We start from the raw sequence: 10,509 nt of genomic DNA on the forward strand, positions 1-10,509 counted from the left end.
GGGTAATTGAGGAAGAGTGAAAGGCCCTTATAGTGAAAAGATTATGCAAATGAAGAAGACAGTGGGGATACAGTGAGGGTGTTCATGGGGAGCCCTGACCTGCCAGGGTTAAGATATGAGATTTTGTTGTGGGATCAGAAGTTATTGGAGAGCTTTTGCAGTGGACATAGCTTTAAAACTGTCCTCTTTAAAATGTCCTGCTTCTGTGTGAGGGGCAGGTTAGGCTGCAGTCATGGTACTTAGCAAAGGTGAAGCATGGAGACAACTTAGGAAGGATGGCAATGATCCAGGCAGGAGATACAGGTGCCTTGTAGGTCAGTAGTTCTGGAGATGATGAGAAATGGCTGGATTCTGGATGTGGTTTAATTCAGAGTTAAAGTCATATTGTTCATTAAGATTTTACTAAGTAAGATTCTGAATGTAGATTAAAGAAGGGTCTTTTTTTTTCTGGTGGGGATTCCGTTATCTCATATCTATAGAGTAATTACCATCACACATATTCTCTAGAGAGCTCATCTGCTATGATTAAACCTGGCTCTCAGAGAGACCTGGGTGATAGGCTTTGCTTTACAAGATGAATCCCAGAGCTGCTAGCCTGCTATTCCCTTCACTGAAGTTCACATTTTCCCAGTTTCCATGTGTATGTCTTAGAGGAAATTTGACTTAAAATATATAAAGCATTTTTAGCATTAAAAAATCTGAATATTGACTAAATAGGTAGCTTCACAAAAAATTGCTAACATTATTTTCAAAGATTAGTGTAGGTATTTTCAGGAATATGAATTTTGTAAGCTGAAAACAAACACGCAGTGAGTCATTTTTGTGGCAATGGCTTTTAGCAAGCAAGCTATATGGGGGATGGTTACATTTTATTAGTAGTATTTCCTGTTGCCTTACTTTTAAATGTGTGTTTAAAATGTAAATATTCTGAAAAGTATGCCTAAAGAGATCATTTAACAAATTATTTCTAAGTGGCAAAATGTAAATGTATTGCTAGTCCTGACCAATGGCCTATGTATTTATTTTGAAACATTAACTAATGGCCTATTTTTCAAATTCCAAAATATTTCTCCATCAGCTGTGCATTTAATTTAACACACAAATCAGCTAACACATTTCATTACGATGATGATATTATGCTGGAGAACACTTATTATTAGTATGTTAGAGTTTTAACCTCTTTTCTTACTCTTCTTGAATAAGAATTGGAGGATTCTTAGAGATTTCTTAGCTACTTTTATATTTAGGATGCTAGAACATGATGCGAACGCCCATATTTTAATCAGGAAATGTGGACATTGACAGTAAAGTCTTCCTCCTCACACATTTATGAGTCATTTTTCCTATATAAGATTCTTTTCTGCATATTTCCTCTTTATCCACACCTGTCTCAAATAGAATCTCAGCCTCTGGAGTCAAGCATTCATTGTGTTCTTTTCCTTAGCCCTCTTCCTCTGGAAACTCAAGGAAAATTTAAGTCATTGTACATTTATAGACAGTCCCTCAGGTGCTTGATATTCTGGTCAGGTGGCAAGAAGTAAAACAGGGAATTAAACACAGCCTCTGCTTTCTGAGGAGGTGACTTCTAAGTAATTATTTAAGTTAAATCTAACTAATGAAAAAACCGCCATTAGTGTGGAGAGACTAAATAATTGATAAATTAACGACTCCTACCAAGTGCTTCTTACAGAAAAAAAACAATTACACGGCCTTTGAAGTATCCAGAAATAAGTTTTAACTCTTTATTTGTCCTATCAAAGCTACGTTCTGTCATCTCTTTCAAGATATTTTTGTTAGATCCTTATTTTTTATTTCAATGTTGTGTTAATCCTTGATCATAAAAGAATTTTTAAACCTAAGTATGAGAGTTGGAAGACTGTAAGAAATAGAAAAAATGAATTTTCTTCTATCCATAATCATTCATGTTTACTCGATCAGGGACACACTGCATTAAAATACAGAAAAGAACCGTCTCTTTTTAAGAAGGTACAGTTACTGCCAGGTGCAGTGGCACATGCCTGTAGTATCAGGAGCTTGTGAGGCTGAGACAGGAAGATTTCAAGTTTAAAGCCAGCCTCAGCAACTTTTTGAGGCCCTAGGCAATTTAGAGAGACTCTGTCTTTAAAAAGTAAATAAATAAATAAAAGGGGCTAGGGATGTGGCTCAGCAATTAATTGCCCCTAGGTTCAATCCCCAGTACCAAAAGGAAAACAACAAAAATGTACAGTCACCAAGGGCAATAAAGATGGTACTGAAATTTTGTTGGGAATAGTCTCATTGGTTAAATGCTACCTTAGTCCCCTTCCAGTGAAAACATAGATCTTATATGTTCCCATAGAAAAGTGATGGGAAACAAGTGATTTTCCTTGCTACAGAAGATGTTATAATGGTTGTACATAGATTTACTAAAACAAAATACAGTCATTGTCAGAATTGTTGACATTTAATTCTATCTTTTTGAAAATGAGATTGAATAAAAGTCAGACATATTTAAACCCTGGGTTGCAAATTTTAGATGATTTCAAAAGATTATATAAGAGTAGAAATTACAGTGTTTTATCCTCTGTATTCTTTTTAGTATTGTTCTGTTATGCTTCCAGTGAATAATACTAAATATGAGAGAATACAATGAAATGGTTATTTAGATTTTTTGTTAGATTTCAGGGTTCAGGATTTTCTAATCTCATTAGCAAAAGAAGAAAAAAACTCTCAGAACCACAAATATCTCAAATATTTAAGTTTACTGAGCTTATAATTAGCATAAGAAATATTTCCTCCTAGAGCTTCAAGACCATAGCCTGATAATTTTTCTTAAAATTACAGATGGAAATCTAGTAAAATAATATACACATGAAGAATTTTCTTTTTAAAAATACTATATTGTCAATAAATTTCACAATCTACAGCATTAACTGCGTAAGAGCTAATTACTTTTAAAAGATATTGTTATCTGATGTGTAATGTGCTGAAAGAAAAATAAGTACATGTTAAGTGGTTTTGCTTAATAAATATTGTTAAGGGGATAGCTTTTATTATCTGAAATGATAGAATTTCAACTCACACAGTAAGTTTGGCTTGATCATTCTTTTCTGCCCAAGAATTTTCAAGAGAAAGTGCAAAATATATCAACTAAAAAAGAAAATCTGTGCTTTTCTCATTCAATAAAAACTTTCTTCTCAGATATATAAATGGCTATTCATTTCGATTCTCATCCCATGAAATGTGGAAACTAATGAAGAAATAGGATCTGCTAAATAGAGGACATGTATCCTGTTTATATGAGCAATGGAGACTTATTTAGGGAAAGAAGAAACAACAGAAATAGGCAGAGCTGTTTTGTGTCCCATTCTCTATGTATGATGTGACATGCCAGTTTATCACACTTCAATAAAGGTGAGCTCAAGACTTCAGTATCCCCTACTGAACATAAATGCAGAATTGAGCTGCATCCATTCCCAAAGTTACATGTACATTGTTCTAGTTTTATTCCATAGAGAATTTATGTCCCATATTCAATGTTTCCATAAATCGTTCATATGGCAGCAAGTAAAATTTAACAAAATTCATGATGCATATGTGGAGTTTTCTAAGCAATCTGTGAGTAAATCCATAGGTTCTTTAAAAGTCAGGAATTTTTCCCAAGCTACATCATTCAAGTTTTTCATTTAAATAAAAATGTAACATACTTTAAAACATTTTTATTCTTGACTATCCCACCGATTTCATAAAACAGGACTCAGTTTCTGCATATATCATGGATGGGATGTATTATGTATACTTGTTAAACCACCAAGACAAATGTTCTGCTTTTACTTTCTAAAATTAGAATTGATGAACATAATTTTCCCTCTAGCAAAGCATATTTGATTTCTCTTTGTAAATGGTGGGAAAGGAGATAGAAGAAAGAAGATTGCTAATTGCACGGCAGTAACAGTTCACTATTTATCTCTGATTGTTAGGCAAAATAAAATGATCCTTATATATTGGGTATGTTCTGTTGTTTGTTACAGAAGAATAAGCCTCCCTAGATATTTAGAGACAATATGCATGTCCAGTCCTGACCTATGTTTATGCTACAAATAGAAATTTAATTGTTACTTCAATGTAGGTCCATCACAACCATCATCTTTTCACGTTTGAATAGACTTTAATAACTACTCTTCAATCTTAATAATTTCTGCTGCTAGCACATTATTATCAAAATAACATGTTTTCCTCCTGTGGGCTCAGTGTGTATTACAGGTTGCAGTGTTTAGAGAGATGACAATGACAGGAAATACATTGGGATATGCTAAAGAAAGCACACATGAAATGCAAGGCAAAAAAGATCTCCAGGAACCTGGATGTAGCTTGAAAGAATGTTCTTGTTTGGGAAAGTGTACAATAGAATTACCGTTTTGTTTGAGGATAGCAAGGAATCTTAAGAAAAATCAGAGGTGGGGGCTGGGGGTTGAAACAGCTAAATTCTCTGTGAGAGAACTGTATCAATACTCTGATGGTTTTCAGGCTCCTCAGTAAACGTTGTTAATAGGGTTTGTCCCATATATGTCTTGACAGTCCTGACAGAAATCTCTGAACTTGTATTGGAAGTTCAATAGGTACTAGACAGAGTACAGGGGCTGCTAAAGTATTAGAAGGCAGGTTTCACCAGGAGTCAAGAAATAGCTTTGTAAGCTTGCTTTCATACTCATGTATTTTGTCTCTTTAGGATAGCTGTTGGAGAAAATTTACAAATGACAGACCTAAATAAATAAATAGGAAAGACAGAAGCCAGGAAACAGATATTCAGTTTTTCCTAAATCAGGTTACTAAGAAGTAAATGGAAATTAGAGGACAGTGTGACATAGAAACCATTAAACATATACTCAAAGGATGAGCAAAGAGTGATATTCACAAACGACTATATACAAACTACTTACACCAAAGGACATTACTATGAGAATATTTATATCAGTCTAACTTGAAAATTCTATTTATTTGGATTTATGTCTATATAATTATTTGATTTGAACACAAATTCTTCTTTTTTTGTTTCTTTTTCTTTTATTGTGGTACAAATAAAAGGGTTGAATCCAGGGCCTCATGCATGCTAATCAAATACCTTATTACTGAACTATGCCCCCAGTCCCTTTTGACCTAAATATTGGTCCAAGTCCATTGCCATGTATAATACTACTGAAATTCTTTACAATATTTTTGCTTTTAAATCTCATTTTCAGGAAATGAAATTGTAGTTCTTTCTTAGAAAAGCAAGAAGACTTATTGACTCTGTGGCAATTATGCACAGAATTCATTGTTGTTTTCTTAATAAATACACCAAATTTCCCCCTATTGGTTTCATCTAAAGACTAGCACATCGTGTGCTCTGATGGAACCATAGGAAGGGAAAGTGTTCTTTTCTGCCAGGCACTGGATGATTCTATGACCCTAACCTATCTGACCTTGGTGGCTCTGCATTTATTCTACTGGACAATGCAACTCATATCACCTATAAAATCTTTATGACAAATCATTTCCAAGGACAACTTTAAATATCTTGAAAAAAGTTTGCAATATACTACTTCTTCCTATGAAAATGCTTCTTTTCTCAGTGATCTGTTTTCCCATTAAATTTATAGTTAACAGTTAAAAGTTTATAGCTTATACTTAAGGGTTTTCCAAGAATTTTACCTATAATTTTTGGAAAAATATTCCATGTTTTTCAAAGCATCAACTTGAGAAATCACATAAATCTAATGACAAATCTGGTGAATTTTACTTTTCTTTTAGTGGAAATCTAAGAGAAAACAATTGTGTTGAAATTTCTTGTAATTTAGAATTCATTAACATGCTTAAAATATTTCTCCTAATAACTGCTGTACTGATAATAATTAATACAGCATATATTGCTGATTATAGACTTTAAAAAATCCAAATAAAGTGTACTTTAGATTTAAATTTTTGCTTTTTTTAAAAAAAGTTTTTACAGCTCAGCAAATGCTTTACTTTTATTTGCAATTAACAAAGCTCCACTCTGATAGTTTTTCCAATTCAACTGTTCACTTAAATTCAAAATATTCATCTGGTTGCATTTAATTTCCACAATAAATGCAAGTTATGGGATATAAAGTGTGTCACAGTAACTTCTCTTCATTCATCTATACATAAAATATTAAATAATTGCTATTTGTTTGTAATTGGGCCCAGTAAACTCTGACTATAACCTCCCCGCCTTAAGTTTGTAGCCACTGAAGATTTGGTTAATAATGAATGAATGAATTAATGAATATATAAACAAATAAATAAATTTGGTTTTCAATTCATATGTCAGTTATGTTGATATATATTGCACATGGTCACATAGGTCATTTTCAATTCTCATCTTCTAGTGTTAAGGTATGATTTACTGAGAGCCTACCAAAATAAGTACATAATTCCAGCTATATAACTCATTTAAGTTTGTTTTTTATAGTGTTAGTATAATCTAAAAGCATTCTTTAGTTTACAATACAACACATCATAAAACAAAAGTTTTTCCTTAATTTTTTCATCATTCAATTCATTCTCTTATTCATCCTAACCAAACAGAAATAAAAATATGTATAAGCTTAATTTTATATTTAACAGTTCTTGGCTAATCCCTTTTAACATGTAAATTTTTTTAAAAAGGTCAAACAGTTCATTGCTTAACATTACCTGTAAATTGAGCACTGATTCTATTTTTAAAAATTCAAAAAGTTAGAGTGAGCCCAGTCTTTCTAAAATACAGAGACACTACATAACACCTCATTCTGCTGCTTTTGAGGTCAGTACTGAGATGGACACTCTATACTTTATGATATGTTAGAAGATGAAGATATATTAGATCCAGGGGAAGCTTTATCCACAGATTAAACCTGTGGGTCCAGTTGCCCAGTGATGTGTCTAATTAATGACTGCCTCATTCTGTTTCCCTCAGAACTCACAAATACACACTCACCTCCAAAAAGCAACAACAAAACACAAAAACTCTTACATCAAAATTTTCCTGTTAGGTGTTCACTTTTCCCAAAGTGTGCCTGGAAAATGGATTTTAAAAATTTTTATAATATGTTTAAAAAGTATTCTCTTCCTTCATTTTTGCTTGTTTGAAAATCAATATTCTAGCAAACAATGATTTCACATGTATAAGTAGCCTGATATCACTTGTAAATACGAACGAAGGGTGGGAAAAATTATTGCTCTCTGTAAGTATGTGTTTAAATGGACAGAGAATATAAAATTACTAATCTTTTATTCTGGAGTTTTATGTGAGTACCTCCTGCATAAGTACATTCGAAATAACTCTGATGGCACAACTGTACAATGCTTCATTGTTTCTTTTCCATGTTTCTGTATATATGTTACTGTTTCAGTTTCATTTGTCAGCATAAGTCTGTTTACCCAGCTTCCTGTTATTAATTATGGGAAACAGGTTTTCTTGAAATATACGAGAGACTCTTTCAACTCTTGGCTAGACACTTCAAGGCAAGATATTGATGATTCCTTTAATGTTTGTACAAAGCAGGAAACTGAGTGAACATACATTGTTTCTTTACATAGCTTACAACTTCTTATCTCTCACAGAAAAAAAAAAGGCATAAATATAAAAACCAAATCACAGCAGTTTCTCTCCTGGCTTCTAGACACTAAGATAGCAAAGTTGGATACTTTGTTCATCTGCTGCGATTAATGAATATATCACAGTGTGAATTCTGACCTCTAATAGCCCACAGAAATAAGTTGCAAAGATCAACTCTGTTAAGTGCCAAAAGACAATAAGGTGTATTCTAATTTAAATCTATCCATAGAAAGACAAAAATGCTGACCTGATTATTGGTGTTTTACAGAGCTTTTCATATAGAAACATCTGGTCAGTTCATCTAGCTTGCTTTCTCTATGTCTTTGAAATAGGAGCAAATATACTTGCATGCATTAAAATCATAAAGAAGTCAAAACATCTGGAAGTTTAAGGAGAAAAGCAAAACAGTTATGGGGGAAATTCAGATTTTAAAATGCAGATGTTTAATTGGTCTGTCAGTTTTGTTACAAGGAAATAAGAGCAGAAATAACCAGAAGCCACTGGTGGAAAATTAAAATAGTTTCAATGAGCCCTTGCCAAGCTAAAAGCAATGAAATCGGTAACACAATATGGACAGGGGCTTTCTAAACTGGGATCTGAGAATGTTACCATGTGCAGTTTTGTAAATCAGCCATTTCCAAAAAAAAAAAAAAAATCTTTTTCATTAAAGCACAATAAAAGTTTTTCAGACTCTCCCTTCTTCTCTCTTTGGTCATTAACATGGGGCAGTTATTCCCGGTTTGGCTTTCATCAATGACAAGCTCCCCCCACCACCTTCCTTCCTTACCCTCTTTCTTAGACCCTCTAATAGTGCCGAGTAGCCAGAAATTACAGATGCAAGAAAGCTGACAAATGACTACCAGGCCCCTCCCCCAGTGCCTCGACAGTCAGAGCCCCTGCCAGAACACGCCTGAAAGCCGAGCGCCTAGAGACAAAGACACAAAGATTCCATTTTCTCAGTGAAAATAGATTTCATGTGTAGAACACTAGTGAGAAAAATTGAAAGCTGACACATATGTGCAATTTCAGAGAGGCAGGGCTGAATATTTCAAGAAGATTGAAATTACATTTGATTGCATCAAAGCCTAACAAATGTTGTTTAACCTAAAAGTCTTTTCAGTCTGTAAAAAAGACATTCAGTGGCAAGATATTTTATTTTATTTTATTTTTTTTTGAAAGCACGTGGCTGAAAAGGAAAAAGAATCTTGAGCTCAGTAGAGGGAAGCTGATTACATACTACTGTTACATAAAGCATTAACACTGCCTCCCATCATGGGGTCTAGAAAATAAGAAGGAAAGTTGTTTCTGTTTTTTTTTTTTTTTTAACCTATTGAATCAAAGGGTTCAGAAAGATAATATTAAATCCTTATGAGTATGTTTCCTATAAAAAGAATCCCCTCCCAGCAGCCCCAGGGTATCATTACTGGAGAGGCAGAGAGTGGTTTATTAGACATGCAAACCTTGGCATCTGAGACTTGCCAAGCATGCAAGTTTCAGCTTGTGTGCCCAGGGCCTTGGCTGCCACAGTACCTTCTTCTGGCATCTAGCAGTAAGGGCCGTCTGGTTGGCCTCCAGTCGGTACCAGGCAATGGGTAGGTGCAGAGGCTAGGACTGGGAGACAAAGAAAGATCAGCTACTGAGGAAGGTCAGCCTTGGCTGCCTGCATGCCCACCGACCCACTTGAGAGCTTTGTGCTCTAATAGATGGGCTTGATCCTTGCACAAAACTTGGCTTTATGTTTTAGAAAGTGTTAGATCATTAACAGGTTAAAATATAATTGATGGTAGCTGTCAGGGGTAATAGACCAAGAAATTACACCGGGGACATTTTAATTAAAAAAAACAAAGTTTATAACAAAGTTTTTTTAAAAAATCAAGAACACTTTTTTTTTTTTTTTTTACTTTACCACCCTCTTCCGAGTTCCTAAGATCCTTAAATGTCTTTAGTCAACATGAACATTAGAGAGGAAAAGAGAGAGACAGAAACAGAGGTGACAAATTACTCCAGAATCAATAAGAGATATCTTGGAAGATACTGAGGATATTATGACCAATAAACTAATGCTTTATTCACACGATGCTTATGTCAGAATATAGTCTAGCGATCATTTCCAGTCTAAGGAGAATGCTATATAGCGATTAAATGAGATATTTATAATTTATTAATTAATGAAATTGATATTAAAATGTCATATTAATTAATTTAATATAATATTAACTAATGAAATTGGTATTAAAATGCTCCATCTAAAGACTCCAAGCATTTATTCATTTGCTTATCAAAAGAGAACAATACCAGTTTGATGGTTTGGCAGCCTAGCCTCCATTTTTAATGCTGTTCGGCTCTGCTGGAGTCTTAGTGAGTCTCTGATCCTCAGTTTCTCTATGTGTAACATAAAGAATTTTGCCAGTTGTAAGAAATTGTTTGGGGATCAATCTCTAAAGTCAGCATTAACTCCAAAATGCTCACTGTAGAGTGAGAAGAAAGGGTGTAAATTTTTGTTGCCTTTCAAACATTAAAGTTGAATATGCAAAGCAGTTCCATCTCATTAATATGGATAAGAAGTCCCTGTTGAATTCAGTAACATAAATCAGTCCAAAGCTATGTTGTCACCACCAAACCGACCAGTTGCTTGGTGTATTTGTTGATTTTTCAGGTTGTTTGAACATTCTGTAACATTAAATCTGATACTCTGTGATTAAAAATTTCTTAAAGAATAGCTGACATATTTATTTATACGTATTAAACTCTTCCTCCCGTTAGTCATCTGATGACTAAGGGGATGTGCACAGAATAGCTAGAGAATGAACAAGAGGGACACGGAACTCAGCCAGAACATAGCTTCTCTACTGTTGAGCCCACATTGCCATGCCCTCTGCCTCAGCCTCCAAAGATGTGAAGTTGTCCAGTGGCTTCCTTGCAGTTTCAGG

At 34.0% G+C, this 10,509-nt stretch overlaps 1 long non-coding RNA gene across 2 annotated transcripts in view; it reads left to right on the forward strand.

Annotated features, from left to right (window-relative positions):
• The window catches only part of LOC124106893 (uncharacterized), a 79,371-nt gene that overhangs the window by 23,140 nt on the left and 45,722 nt on the right, over positions 1 to 10,509 (forward strand). The gene's annotated exons all lie outside the window — the stretch shown is intronic.

This window comes from Marmota monax, unplaced genomic scaffold, assembly GCF_021218885.2.
Source record: "Marmota monax isolate L192 unplaced genomic scaffold, Marmota_monax_Labrador192_F-V1.1 WCK01_AAM20220418_F8-fsc00099, whole genome shotgun sequence".
Classification (NCBI taxonomy): Eukaryota; Metazoa; Chordata; class Mammalia; order Rodentia; family Sciuridae; genus Marmota; species Marmota monax.